Genomic DNA, 12,698 nt, shown 5'->3' with positions numbered 1-12,698 from the left:
GCCGTTACATTCTGAGTTCAAATTCCGCTTTGCCTTCCATCCTTTCAGGGTCGATTAAATAAGTACCAGTTACACACTGGCGTCGATGTAATCGACTTAATCCCTTCGTTTGCCCCCTGTGAGCAATAAAGAAATATATATATATATATATTATGTTAATGGTTGTTTGTGTGTTCATTCATAATAAAAACAATTTTTTTATTAATCTGGGTGGTTATTCCACACTCTTGTGGAATGGAATAATAATTCATTATTCTTTAAACAAGACTATTTTTGACAGTGACTTTGAAGTCTTGGCCAGGTAAGCCACTGTCGGACTGCTTGATGACGGCTTAACTGGCCAAAACTTCAAACCCACTGTTCACACTGGACTTGTTTAAGAATAATATATATATATAAATATACATAAATACATATATACAAATACGTGTGTGTGTGCATATGCATATACATACACATACAGGAGAGCATGTGGTGTGTGTGTGTGTGTGTGTGTGTGTGAAGAGATGCCACCACAACAAATCAATCTTTACGTAATGTAAACGTATTTGTGAAATTGAACGCATGACAGCATTAAAAGTTCCAGGTGCCAGTACGTGTACGTGCAGACGTGCAGGTATGTAAGAATGCGCGCAGGTGTGCATGCATGCATGTGCATACACATGCATGTGAAGAAGAAGCAGCAGACACCTGGACGAGACGAATGCGAGATGAGAAAAGGACAAGAAATAACAACAGCCATACGTATGGGTGCATGTGTGTCCGTGTGTATACATATATGCCTATATATATATATATATATATATACATATATACATATATACACATACATATATACATACTCACACAAACGCAAATAAATAGATAGATCTGTGTTTTTTATATATATATATATATATATATATATAATATACACACATACACAGAGATAGAGATAAATCTGTGTTATATAAATAAATATATATATATCAATTGATATATCGGTTCCATTCTATATATATATATATATATATATATATATATATATATATATATATATATATAGAGAGAGAGAGAGAGAGAGAGAGAGAGAGAGAGAGAAAGTGAGAGTTGTGTGTGTGTGTGTGCACACAGACAGACACACGCACAGTCTTGTGTGTCCAACTATTCCTTATTGCAATATTACCGCTAATAACAAAGTGATCGACTTTTTAAAAAGAGTTTCTATTTCACACCTAAGGAGACGCAATCGGTACGCAACATAACAACAACAACAATAATAATAATAATAATAATAATAATAATAATAATAATAATGATGATGATGATGATGATAATAACTCCCCCTCCAAAAAAAAAAAAAGAAAAAGTTGGGGGGCTTTAATTACACTTACCTGGCTATTTATTATTGCTAATTAGTGTAACGAAATGTAATCATTAAAAATATCCGTTAAAATTTTCTTATGAATCTGCTCGGTTTGGTAAGAAAATAAAATTCCAAATTTACAAATACAGGACATCATTTGTAAATGTGCGTATGTGACAGGCTTAGACATGGATGTATACACAAAGAGTGCAGATGGTGTCTGGATGCATGTGAGGTAGACGGATGCCTATACACTTCTTGCCAGCATCTCTGAGGTACACAGAGGTAGGTATTTGGCAGTAGAGACTTGGTAACATTCTATAGATTTCGATGGAATAATGAAAAGGGGGAGAAAGAAAAATGACAAAACACTTGGAACTAGAAGTTTTGAAATGTCATTGATCAGAGTTTTTGAAAAATGATTGAATTGAGGAGAGGAAGGGGAAGAAGGGGAGAGGGAGAGAGAGGAAGTGAGGCGGAGAGAAATGTGAGATTATAGGCTGACAAAGGGAGGGAGGGTAAGAGGTGGCAAAAGGTAGAAAGAGTAAGAGAAGCAAATGGTAGAAAGAGAGGGGGAGTGTGCGGAGAAAGAGAGCAGGCAGTAGAGAGAGAGAGAGAGAGTGGTGGGGTGAGGTGGGAGGTGTAGAGAGAAAGGTGAGGAAAAGGAAATGATTAAGACTATGTACATGGATTGAAAAGCTTTCAGTAGCAACTAACAACAAAACAGCTGGTACCCCAAGTTGGCTGCTGCTGATGCTGCCACCACCACCAATACCAACACCACCACCAACGCCACCACCACCAGCAGCAGCAGCACTATAAAATGAACAGTAGCAGTTAACAGAGGATGACTCATCTCAACACAGCACACACACACACACACACTCACGCAAAGACACATTTACACACACACACACGCCAACACACACACACTCATGCAAAGACACATTTATACTTACAAGCCAACACACAAGCAGACACATTTACACACACACAAACACACACACACACGCACACACTAAGGTGACAAGCTTCTTTCAAAGTAGAGAGAGAGAGAGAGTGGCAGCCAGCATTTGATTTTGGAGTCCACTTTTTATAAAATATAATAAATATTTGTGGATTAATTAATTAATCATCCTGTTGATTAATTAAGAAAAATTACTCTCCACATACATTTTTAATTTCTGATTAATATACATTTTTTAACTGAAAAAATATTAAAATTTTACATAATTTTCTTATAAATTTTTCTCTCTAAACTGAAAATCTAAAATTGTTAAAATCAATAAATTCAACAATAACTGGACCACTCCCTACCTTTACTGATCACTGAATTATATTATTGATACATATTGATCTTCTAGCATCAACCCCAGTCCAACATAGCTTTTCAACAACAGGTTATAGCAACAGTGGTCGGTCTAATAATAATAATAATCCTTTCTACTGAAGCACAAGGCTTGGAATTTGTGGGGAGGGGGAATAGTTGATTACATCGACCCCAGTGTTTCACTGGTACTTTATTTATTGACCCTGAAAGGATAAAAGGCAAAGTCGACCTCAGATAGAATTTGAACTCAGAACGTAAAGATGGATGAAATGCCGCTAAGCATTTTGGCAGCTTGCAGCCTACAATAATAACAATAATAATAATAATAACAAGAGCACTCAGAGAGCACAAATCTCCAGCAAAGCAACAGCAACGATTAGCCAGAGACGATTTTTAAAATGAGAATATCTGAAATCTGCTCTCACAAACAAGAAAACTAGAATTGAACCAGACCACTCTCAAGAATTAAGTAAAAAAAAAAAACAAGAAAAATAATCCAGAACCCTTGTCTGGTACCAGATCGATCCCCAAATCTAAGTTTCATCCGAATCCATCCAGCAGTTCTTGGGATATCTTGTCCACATACAAACAAACAAACACGACTGAAAACAATACCCCCGCCTTCGCTAATGCGGGGGTAATAATAATAATAATAATAATAATAATCCTTTCTACAATAGACACAAGGCCTGAAATTCGAGGGGAGGGGACTAGTCAATTACATTGACTCCAGTGCGTAACTGGTACTTATTTTATCAACCCTGAAAGGATGAAAGGCAAAGTCGACCTCAGTGGAATTTGAACTCAGAACGTAAAGGTGGACAACATGCCACTAAGCTTTTTGCCTGCTATACTAATGATTCTGCCAGCTCGCCAAGTAAAATAATAATAATAATAACGATGGACTCTCCCGTCGAAGACAACATAACGAGTGTTCAACTTCTTTTGCCAAATAATCTGCACAAATAATTTGCTTATGAGTTGCACAACAGCTTTTACTTCCTTCATCAAATCAACATTACCTGAACACATGCACAGTGTTCCATGCGTCGTCAGGTGTCAAAGTGATTGCAGAGGGACGTGAAATGAAGTGTTTTGCTCAAGAGCACAATGCACCACCCAGTCCAGGAAATGAAACCACGATATTGCGATCGTGAGTGCAACACCTTAATCACTAAGGCCATGAGCTTTCAATAATAATAATAACAATCCTTTCTACTAAAGGCACAAGGCCTGAAATTTTGGGGGAGTGGACAAGTCAATTTCATCGACCCCAGTGTTTCACTGGTACTTAATTTATCAACCCTGAAAGGATGAAAGGCAAAGTTGACCCCGGCAGAATTTGAACTCAGAATGTAAAGACAGACGAAATACCGCAAAGCATTTCAGCTGGCATGCTGAGAGTTCTGCCAGCTTGCCCACTTAATAATAATAATCCTTTTTCCTATAGGCACAAGGCCTTGGGATTTGGGAGGAGAGGACTAGTTGATTACATTGACCCCAGTGTTTCACTGGTACTCAATTTATTGACCCCAAAAGGATGAAAAGCAAAGTTGACCTCAGTGGAATTTGATCTCAGAACGTAGCAGCAATTGAAATACCACTAAGCATTTCATCCAGCGTGCTAACGATTCTGCCAGTTTGCTGCCTTGATAATAATAATATTAGTATTAATAATAATAATGGTTTCAAATTATGACACAAAGCCAGAAATTTGGGGGGAAGGGGTAAGTTGAGTACATCGACCCCAGTGTTTAACTGGTACTTATTTTATTGACCCTGAAAGGATGAAAGGCAAAGTCAACCTTGGTGGAATTTGAACCCAGCACATAAAGACAGATGAAATTCCGTTAAGGGTCTCACCCAATAATAATAACTTTTAAGCAGAGGATGAGCAGTTTTCAGGAAAAGGGGTGACTCCGTAATGTCGACCCCAGTACTTAACTAGTACTTTGTTGACCTCAGCAGTGTTTGAAATCAGAACATAGAAAGCTGGAAGAAATATCGGTTTCACATTTTGGCACAAGGCCAGTAATCTCAGAATAAGGAGATGAGTTGATTATATCGACCCCCCCAGTATTCAACAGGTATTTATAGTAACGACTCCTGAAAGGATGAAAGGAAAACTGGACCCCAGCAGAATTTGAACCCAGAACGTAAAGCAGAAGAAATGCCACTAAGCATTTTGGGTCTTCCAATTTATCACCTACACCAATCTAGTAGTAGTAGTAGTAGTAGTAATTAAATATTAATTGCTATTTGTTTCTTATATGACACTCTCCTCTAATTATCATTTCACATGAGTCAACCAAAGGAAACTGCTACGAGGCCTCTACAGGACCTGCTAGAAACACCAGCCAAATCTCCCTCAAACTGGCTCCACTGTCTTAAAAATGGGAACGACTCACACAATACGTAATGTAGTCCCACAACAAAACGAAGCAAAAAAGAGAGAGAGAGAAAGAAAGCTAGGATGGTCATAGATGGAAGCCTTTGATCACAGGTGTACTCCAACGAAGGTGACACAGGTAAACAACAACATCAACCACATCATCTATCACACACACACGCACACACACACAAACAAGATTACACTTGGATCGTTCTTGCGTGACGTACGTGACAGTCAACCACAAATTACGAAATATCTAAGCCATAAGTATATCTCCACAGATTTTCCAAATTTAGAGCCAGCCCTGAAAGTTACAACATTTCCTATACGAATACATCAATGTAAACATAATGGATTCATATACAAAGCATCCAAAAAGTGTAGCATACATGACATTGCACAAAATAACATTTTTCACCTGAAAATATCCACTAACTTCTCTGAATTTCTTCAGAGCAGCATAAAAAGTCCCACGATGTTTATTTACACTGACCTTGAACCTCAAAAAATATGCTAAAGAATTTGCTGGACATCAAAGTCTGTGGTCACAATTCTCATTCACCTGGTGTGATGTGTGCAACAAAGATAGATACACGTTCAAGACAAATATCTTCTATATCTTCCAAATAGTGTAGATTTCCAAGAAACTTCCCTAATATCAATGCTAGGTCAAAAAGTGAACCATTTTGACATACCTTTACAAGTAGTTACTTTTCTGAGCATTCTAAAAATTATATGAAAATCTATTTTGGTTTTATTTTCGTAAGAATGACCCAGTTATACAATTGTCCACATGAACCTTTGTATATTACAACTAAAGATGAGAGATGAATGCCTGCATGCAACCGTATTTCATCAGTTCAATCTCAACAGCAGTCAGGTGTAGAATATCATAATCATTCAAAGACAATTTGAGAATTAACCAATCAGAGAATGGCATGAAAATTACATTTAATAGTTCTATATTCATTTTGACAATTTGGAAAACAGGAATTTCAAACATCCATTTTAAAGGCATTCGGAACCTAAGTAGAAGATGGGTCACATACATTGAAAGGAATACAAAAGCAGGTTTTTTGGGGGAATATTTTACGACACCAAGATGGAAAAGAGTGAGAAATTAAAGGAAAGTTTAATAACTTGAACTAGTTATTGACTTTAACCTGCATTAGAAACCCCCACCACTGCCGTCGCAGCCACCACCAACTGCCACCGACCCAGGAGACTTTTAATCATAAAATAAAACAAAACAAATGATATCAAATATCACAAAGCTTTATAACGATAATAAAACAGAGGAATGTTAAGTACCTGACGGTAAAATGCAAAAAAGGTTTATTAGATTTCTTAGAAATGATGATCCATACTAGTCGAAAGGTTTTAATGAATGGAAAATCTTATCACAACATGAGAGTTGGGGGCTTTCATTCAGGGTTCAGTACGGAAATTTGCAGATCATTACTCTAACCATTCCTGATTAAATCAAGCTTGAGGGCAACACCTGCCTATAAATGGGTAATACCTGCCTATACAGAGATAACACCTGTGTATATATATATATATATATATATATATATATATACATATATATATACATATATATATATATAGGCAACACCTGCCTATACATATATATATATATATATATATAGGCAACACCTGCCTATACAGAGGTAACACTTGTCTTTAGAAACACATCGAAGAAGTGAGGACGACAATCACTGCTATCAGAAGTCACTTTGCTGGTATAGAGATACACATCAAAGCTGATAGGTTTGTAGCAATTAACACTGTTAACGACTTTGTTGATATAATTCTGAGAAACTGTATCCAGGCAATGCTAAAGATTAAGGGGCTAGCATTAGAAGAAGTGGTTTAACCGATACAATTAGGCTGTGTACACAGAGTTCAGATATAAACTAAGATTATAAAAATCTATACAAAGCAAAAATAACAAAGGTTGTAATGTACAGGTAGCTGGTGCATTGTCCAGCAGGTAAGAAATATTTTGGACAAATTTTAGAGCATTGACACAGGACAGCAAACCATTTTGTATAGAAAGGAAAATATTGTAATTTTGAGAGAGAGAGAGAGAGAGAGAGGGAGTGTGGCTAGATTTGTCAGTACCTGTTAGATAAGGTCAAATATAGGACAAATCATTTTATTTAGAAACAACTAATGATAAATGTTTATAAATTTACAAATTGTTCAAAAAGAAAACATAACCATACAGTAATTCCTCGCCATGTCGCGGTTCACCTATTGTGCACTCACAGTACACTGCAGATTTTTCTGGCTAATATACTCTCTCTCTCTCTCTCTCTCTCTCTCTTTTTTACTTGTTTCAGTCATTTGACTGCAGCCATGCTGGAGCACCACCTTTAGTCGAGCAAATCAACCCCAGGACTTATTCTTTGGAAGCTTAGTATTTATTCTATCGGTCTCTTTTGCCGAACCGCTAAGATACGGGGACGTAAACACACCACCGTTAGTTGTCAATCGATGTTGGGAGGACAAATACAGACACACATACATACATACATACATATATATATATATAATATATATATATATATATATATATATATATATATATTATATATATACACACACATATATACGATGGACTTCTTTCAGTTTCCATCTACCAAATCCACTCAGAAGGCTTTGGTAAGCCCGAAGCTATAGTAGAAGACACTTGCCCAAGGCGCCACGCAGTGGGACTGAACCAGGAACCATGTGGTTGGGAGGCAAAGTTTTTACCACACAGCCATGCCCGTGGCTAGAGATGTCCAGTCAGCTCGCTCATTTAAAGACGCCAGCAATTAGAAGTCCAAAATACATGTCCAGTGAGTTAGGACACTCAGAAGAGTCCACCAGAAACCAGATATTCAGAGCGAATTGTTTAAGAAACTAAGCGAGGTAGTTGTAAGTAGGAAAACTGTAAATATGATACACAGAGCAGATAAAAGATTTCATTTGAACAGCGAACGTTAGATATATCTCTTTCAATGATCAGGAAAAGTGGTTGAGTCACCATAAGTAGAAAAAGGAAGAAAGGAGGAAAGATTACAAGAGGAATGGAAGAAAAGAAAGACAGAGAAACACATTGATTTATAAGTTTTCATTAACAACCTGATAATTGAAGTAATTATAATTCATAAACTGGGCATTGGTGGTTATATAGTTATGATGACGATTATGATGGTGGTGGTGGTGATGGTGGTGGTGGTGGTGGTGGTGGTGGTGGTGGTGGTGGTGGTGGTGGCACAAACAAGAAACATAATGTTCTCACAGAAGACAATATCTGATACAAACCCCAAACAAAATGTCTCCAGTTATAATTAGCAACAGTAATTTTTTTTTTGGTTTTGTTTGTTCACTTTTTGTTGTTTTCTTTATCGTCTTTTTCTTGAATGAGTCATGGAGTTGAACCTTTGACATCAGCTTAACCAAACCAAAAGCTCTCTATACCAATGCCTAGCCCAAGGATATATCATTACAACGATGATGGTGAGGAAGGATTTTAAAGTGTGCTGCAGACCTTAAAATCAAGAGCCCTTCCATTTTTGGCCCTTACTTCACCTATCTGTTAGCCTTTTTCAGATTAACCAGTTCCTCAACTGCAATAAAGGCGCCGACATTTCTCAATTTCTATTTAATGCCAGAAGCAAGTTTTTTCAAGCAAATAATCAGTTTTGCTGACGTAAAGACTTCGCTAATCCAGAGAGATTAACAAAGCCATCCACGGATATAATCCTTGCTCAGTTTTAGTTTATTCTATTTTTTTGCATCATTTTTTTTTTTTAGCATACAAAGAATTCATTATTTCAAGTAATTTTATAAACTTATAGCAGCATTTATTTAGCTTTAATTAAAAGAACAAAATATCATTAACAAAACAACAAACACAAAATGAAAAGAAACAGATTCATGTTTGCTTTGGTTTCTTCAGACGATTGCTTCCTGTTGGAAGGAAATAATCCCATAAAAAGGAATGGTTGCCGAAATCTTTATTGATAAAGACCTTGAATCGGGATTAAGTGGTGGTGGTGGTGGTGGTGCCATTGCTGCTAATGTTGATTGATGTTGTTTAATAGCACTAATTAGCTCTTTTTGAGCAGACCAACATCATGAAAAAAAAAACAAAAAACAAACTGAAGACATAGGCACAGGAGTGGCTGTGTGGTAAGTAGCTTGCTAACCAACCACATGGTTCCGGGTTCAGTCCCACTGCGTGGCATCTTGGGCAAATGTCTTCTGCTACAGCCCCGGCCAACCAATGCCTTGTGAGTGGATTTGGTAGACAGAAACTGAAAGAAGCCTGTTGTATATATGTGTATATATATATATATATATATATTATATATATATATATATATATATTATATATATATATATAAGTGTGTGTGTATATGTTTGTGTGTCTGTGTTTGTCCCCCTAGCATTGCTTGACAACCGATGCTGGTGTGTTTACGTCCCCGACACTTAGCGGTTCGGCAAAAGAGACCGATAGAATAAGTACTGGGCTTACAAAGAATAGGTCCCGGGGTCGAATTGCTCGACTAAAGGCGGTGCTCCAGCATGGCCGCAGTCAAATGACTGAAACAAGTAAAAGAGTAAAGAGTATACATTTTCAGCGTAGTAAATATGCCGAGATACACATAGGCAGAAAAGGTGCAGTCAAAGTACATTGTACTCAGCCTCTCAGTACACGGACACAATGCCACTGGTCAGCCTTCAGATGGTCAATCAGAAGCTACAATGATTACTGGTCACTACCTAACTACCAAATATGAATGATTACTAGTCTTTACTCAGTAGTTGTTACTCAGCTACCCAATACAAACAACCATTAGTCAATTACCTAATACGATCAATCCTTAGTCATAACTCAATTACCCAATACAATCAATCCTTAGTCATTACTCAATTACTCAATACAATCAATGCATGAAAAACAGTCGTCAATGTGTGACCTATGAATAGTCTGAGTTGTAACGTGAAATGATGTGCCCTGCTCAAAGATACAGTACACTGCCCAATACAGGAATCGAACCTATGACTTTATGATCATGAGCTCAACGCCCTAACTGCTAGGCCATGCACCTTCATCTATCAATATGTACATGTGTATATATATATATAAATATATATATATAAAGATATATATATATAAAGATATATATACATATATATACTACACATACACAGAGAGAGAGTTTTATAAATCAACATCAAGGTGTCAAATAAGTTGGTAGTTTTAATTTAGAAATTACAGAAATCTCGAATGCAAGAAAATGGCTGTGAAAACAGCTTAAAAGATCAGGTAAAAAAACCCCTTCTAAGATGGATAAAAAGTGACCAGTAAGCCCCTCAATTTTACCCCTCAAATTCCAGCTTTGAACCAACCAGCCCCTCACCACCCACCTCATAAGGGTATTTTTACCCAATCTTCTAAGCTATTTTCATACCTTATTTACCTGAATTTGAGATTTCCTTAATTTCTGCAATAAAAATATATATTGCCTCAGCATGGGCACAGTCTAATAAGTGAAACAGGTAAAAGATATATTTCATGCTTTGTTTAGAATTTTAGACTTGGCTCCAAATCTTTGTAAGAGTATCCACAGGAATGGAGCAATGACAGGCTGGTGTGGACAGGGCACAGAAGTTGTATAAATTATAATAAATTATAATATGATAATATTATAATTAGATAGATAGATGATTTCTTATATATTTATATATATATATATATATATATATATATACACACACACACATACATACATACACACATATATATGGAGAGAAATCAACTGCAGAGATAGATCTAGCCCCAGTATGTGCAACAAAACCTGTTAAAAGCTGATAACAGGATCAGGCTAGCTGTGAAATTTAGGCCCCGTTTCTAAATATTCATTCTATATTTTAATAATCAGGGTTAAATTTAAATACACGTGATTCGTGTACAGGTTACTGATGTGCATTCATGCATGCATACACACATGCAATGTATATAAAGTTTTGTAAGTAATGGAACAGAATATAAGAATACGAATGGTTTATAAAATTGGGAATTCTTTACTAAAGAGTCGTCCCTGTGCCACTAACTTGGGCAGATGACCATGTCAGAACGGAATCAACCAGACTGCCCTCTGCTCAGGCCTATTTGCAACAAAAATGCTAAAGGTACCTGGTTTAGCAGCAGGTGATGGTGCCAAACCAGACAATAGAATAAGTCTGCCATTATTAAGTGATGCACAACAATTGTTGGTGATTAGAATGAGAATAATTAAGACTTGTTCTATGAGGTTAGTAACTGTACAGTAGCCTTGGGAAGGAAGGAAGAAGAAAAACTAAAAGATTTACATGATTTCGTTCAGCTCAGTAAAGAAAGAAGACAAATTATTTTTTCCACGTGCATTACTTGAAATAATAAGGGAAAAAAGAAGTCTTGAAAAATTATGTAAATAAATAGCATCGGAAACAAAGTGTAGCACGAGAAGGCATAAAAGACGAGGAATACATGAAAGAACCAATAAATAATGGTGAACTGATTGGAAGAAAATCAAAGTAGGAGGAAAAAATCAATATCACTTTCCGAGCGATATTTAAAGTTGATTGAATCCTCAATGTTTGTCCTTCTCCGCTAAAAACAGAGAAAAACTACTTTGGCAGGAACCATTTAATGAGGATTTGAGAAGAATTTCTATAAGATGGCGGCAATAATAAATGTCAAGGTCATATGCTGTCTGAGTCATCGTAGCCTTTATTTTATGCTCAGGTCAGTAATCTGTTAAATTACCAGTTATATACTGAGGTTAACAATGCAAAGAAACTCATTTTCATTTTCATAGTAAAATTATTAAGAATATTAATTAAAATCAGTCAGGCTAAATTAGGGAAGAATGTCAAAATAAAAAGAGAAATAAAATTGGGAATTAAGATTTCTAGTTAACTTATGCTTCACAAATAAAAAAAATTAAAAAATAATCCAAAATCCATTTGAGAAATATCTTCTCTTTCCTTGAGTTTTTCCTTTTCTTTTCTCATTTCTCAATAGTAAGAATTCTTAACCTTTAAAGACAGCTCTGCGACTAACTTTCCAGCAGTTCAGAACAAAACATTTCGATGTTGAAAAACGAGCAATTATGATTTAACATTTCCAAATGATGTGTTCTTAATCACTTTAACTGACTGAGAGCTAAACAGAGTGTCTCCTTCACCTGGTCACCAGATCTACTAGTAATCACAGCCAAATAGCTATTAAATCATATACCCTATTGCCTTAGAAATTAAAAAAAAAAAAAAAACCGGAAGGTAGGACAGAACAGGTAGTGTAGGCTTAAAGACAGTATTTCTTAATGAAATACGGGATGGCCATGGATGGAAAACTGTTAATCATCAATCTGCACCATCAGGACGAACCCAGGGCTAAACAAAAACTCTATACAATAAATGAATTGCAGGTTAGTTAAAATATGTCTGGTACTTATTGTATCGGTCTCTTCTTGCCAAACAGCTAAGTTAAGGGAACATACACAACCCATCGCTTGTTGCCATGTAGTGGTGGGGACAAACACAAAGACACACACAGATATATATATATATACATACATGTGTGT

The 12,698-nt window shown here is 36.2% G+C and overlaps 1 protein-coding gene across 4 annotated transcripts in view; it reads right to left on the bottom strand.

Annotated features, from left to right (window-relative positions):
• Positions 1-12,698, bottom strand: part of LOC115220459 (tyrosine-protein phosphatase vhp-1-like) — an 87,397-nt gene that overhangs the window by 61,385 nt on the left and 13,314 nt on the right. The window contains exon 1 of one of the 4 annotated variants that reach the window (XM_036510010.1): positions 1,374-1,820. The exons of the other annotated variants lie outside the window; for them this stretch is intronic. The gene's annotated coding sequence lies outside the window, so the exon portion shown is untranslated. Of the gene's footprint in view, positions 1-1,373; positions 1,821-12,698 lie in introns of those variants that run through there. 4 annotated transcript variants of the gene reach the window in all.

The sequence above is a fragment of the Octopus sinensis genome, linkage group LG16 (genome assembly GCF_006345805.1).
Source record: "Octopus sinensis linkage group LG16, ASM634580v1, whole genome shotgun sequence".
NCBI classification, from domain to species: Eukaryota; Metazoa; Mollusca; class Cephalopoda; order Octopoda; family Octopodidae; genus Octopus; species Octopus sinensis.
Note: the sequence above shows the minus strand (reverse complement) of the source record. Positions and strands in the feature narration are given on the sequence as shown.